This window comes from Triticum dicoccoides, chromosome 7B, assembly GCF_002162155.2.
Source record: "Triticum dicoccoides isolate Atlit2015 ecotype Zavitan chromosome 7B, WEW_v2.0, whole genome shotgun sequence".
NCBI classification, from domain to species: Eukaryota; Viridiplantae; Streptophyta; class Magnoliopsida; order Poales; family Poaceae; genus Triticum; species Triticum dicoccoides.
In genome coordinates, this window is record NC_041393.1 from 333,208,803 (window position 1) to 333,212,090 (window position 3,288).

Below are 3,288 nucleotides of genomic sequence, written 5' to 3' on the forward strand. Positions count from 1 at the left end.
GGGGACACATCAACTTAGTAAGGCCAGAAGTGTGTGGCAGAGAACTTATAGCCCATTTGAGATTTGTAAGAATGTGTAATCCATTTTTGAATTCAAATGGAATTTACTCCAGCCCATTTATAGTTTGTTAAAAGTACAGCCCATTTCAACCAATCGTTCAAAACAGAATTCAATAAAATTTCCCACATTTTGATGGGATCCGAATATTTTTATCCCAAAATTTTAGTCAGATTAAATACAATTAAATATAAATTTATATTGCGTAAAAATCCAACGAAACATTCCGCTCGCAACAATTAGTGAAATTAAAATTTTCAATATTCCAAAAATAATATTTTATAAAGTAATCACTGTTTGGTGCATTTTTTTATAGTTACTACCCAGTTTTTATAATTACATCCCATTTATTATTTCTTAAAGCCCATTTTTTTGTTAAGACTAATGCATCTCTCCTAGGAAAGATTTGCAGCCCAGCAGGGCGGAGAATAACAACTTGACCTTGCCTGGGTATTCCTAAAAAAAAGTATAGCTGGGCTAGCCATTTTCAGCTTGAAAAAAATTAATATCTGGGCTAGATATCTGGCCTGGGCTAGACGGGCCACAGCCCGCCCAGTTAATACCTGCAGCGATGATTTTGTTGTTGTTCAGAGGAGAAAAATTAATATCTGGGGTAAACATAAAAAAACTCTGCAGTGCTCACACCTCAAAAACACAAATACTGCTCGAGCTGCTTGGTCCCAGCTGTCGGCCGCTTCTTGTGCAATTCTCTCGTTTATTGACTACTCCCTCCTTTCCGGTTTATAATGCTCAATTCAAAAATCTCACCAATCAAGGTAGATGGCGAGTGCTGGAATACTTTTTCTAGTTTTGCAAAAGCACCTAATTAATGCTCTTGTTATCCTCAAAAAATTATGTTTATCAATGCATTAATTGCAATGCATGCATGCATAAAGTACATGCATTGGTCAATTTTCTCTTAATACTTGCATGCAATGATTTAATGCACCTTGGAATCTGAACATGTGATGGAAAACAACCAAATTGAGCCTTATATAATGGAAAAACTAAAATTTTGAGATAAGCCCTATAAACCGGAAAGGAGGGAGTACATAGGTAGACAATGGTGTGGGACCGTGATGTCAGGAAACCAGGAGGAAGCAAAATAAATTATAGTTATATATATATATATATATATATATATATATATATATATATATATATATATATATATATATAAAATAAGGGAGCACTTGTGTACGTGAGGCTATGGACCTGGTGGGTCCCCATTGTCATCCTATCCAAGTAAAGTGATCTCCTCGCCCGCGCGCGCTTTCCGCCCAAAATAGTCAGCGCCGGCCGCCCCACTTCCCGGTGCAGGCGATTGCTCCGCCTTCAAAAGACACAAGTGACGTCCGTCCGTCCATCTGCCACACACATTATTGATACGCGGTTGCCGAGGCGGCTACCCCGGCGTCACACGTCCGTCCCTCCGCCCGCCCACCATTGCTATATAAACTGCTGCGCCGGCCATAGCCGCAGTCATCCGCTTCCGTTGCCTTTCTCCTGTCCACACCACTACTACCCACCATGGCTTCCTCGCGCTCCAGCGCTCTTCGGGACGGGCAGACGACGGACCACGAGGAGATAGCAGCCATTGTTGCCGACCGGCTGGCCGGTAGGCAGCCGGAGGATGACGACGTCCCAATGGAGAACATGGTAGTCGACAATCCGGTGCCAACCCCCTCCTCCGTGCCATCCTCGCCTGTGCATTGCACCATGCCCATCAGCGAGGCCCGTGCCCAATACATGGACAGGGTGAGGCAGATGTGTGAGGAGCAGTTCCAGGAGGCATAGGCCGACGCCGCCTACAACCACCATCTCCTTCATAAGCACCTGTAGGCGGAGGAGCAGATCACCGCGGAGCAGGCGGAGCAGGAGGCGCCGCTCGACTCGTACCGCTCCGTCCACAAGGGCCGCCTCGAGCGCTGGTGGTACCGCATGCGGGTGGCGGAGGCTGCGGCCGCCTACAAAGAGGCTAGCAAAGAGGGCGATGAAGCGGGCGAGGCGCTGTTTGGCGAGACCGAGGACGAGGCAGAGGACAATGCCGGCTCCAACGAGTGCTCGCTCCGCTGGCGTCAACAACGCCCTGCTCCGCCAATGCCCCGTGGCGCCAACAACGAGGCAGAGGACACCGCCGGCTCCGACGAGGCCCTGCGGCGCCAACAACGAGGCAAAGGACACCGCCGGCTTCGTCGAGGCCCCGCCCCGCCAACAACGAGGCAGAGGACATCGCCGGCTCAGCCGAGGCCCCACCGTGCCAGCAACGTGGGGGAGGATTTCCACCGCTACGCTAAGGCGCCGCCCGCCGGCAACGAGACAGAGGCATCGCCGGCTCCACCGAGGCCCCGCCCTGCTGCCAACGAGGCCGCGCCACACAAAAACGAGGAAGAGTAGAACACTGTAGGTCGCCGCCACTCGGGTCCAAGTAAGGCCACCGCTGCTACCCTCCGGTTGAAGCCAAGCTAGGCGGGTTGACCATTGACGGTCGGTTAGCTTCTTGGCGGTGACGTGGAGTCGGAGAGCTGCGCTGGAGAAGAACGCTGCTTCTACTTAACTGCTGGTGCATTTGGCTGACTGACACATGGGCCCAACAGGCCACATGTCAGTTACGCAACTGCACCTGCAGTTAAGTCACTGAAGCTTCTGTTCGGCTCAGCGGGACATAGGTGGGTAGCTTCGGTTAATTAATTATACCTCCAGCGCACCCCTTTTTAGTTTTTTTTCGAAAAGGAGGATGACCCCCGGCCTCTGCATCTGGGAGATGCATGCGGCCACAAACACCCCTTTTTAGTTGAAGAATGTATGAAATGTAATGAAATCCGGCATGTTTATATGAAATCTGACCATGTATGAATGAATTTATTACGATTAGTTCGAATTCCTGTATCACTGGCATTGGATGAACATGCAAAACAACACGTACTAGCATTATTCCCAGGGTGATCACCACGTTTGCAGCAGTTTCACATGTACTCCCTCCGGTCCTTTCTAGTCTGCATACAAGTTTTGTCTACAGTCAAAGTATCTCTACTTTGACCAATCTTATACAAAAAAGTATGCACTTTCACAATGTGCGAAGTAAAAAGGAACAGCAGGAGTACAAAGAGTTTGAGCAGCTTTTTAGCGTTTCTGTACATTGCAATCAAACACACAGGCCTGGCAATTCATAGAGAACATTCAAAACAATCGATGATTATGCATCTCAGCGACTCACATGTCAGAGGCAAT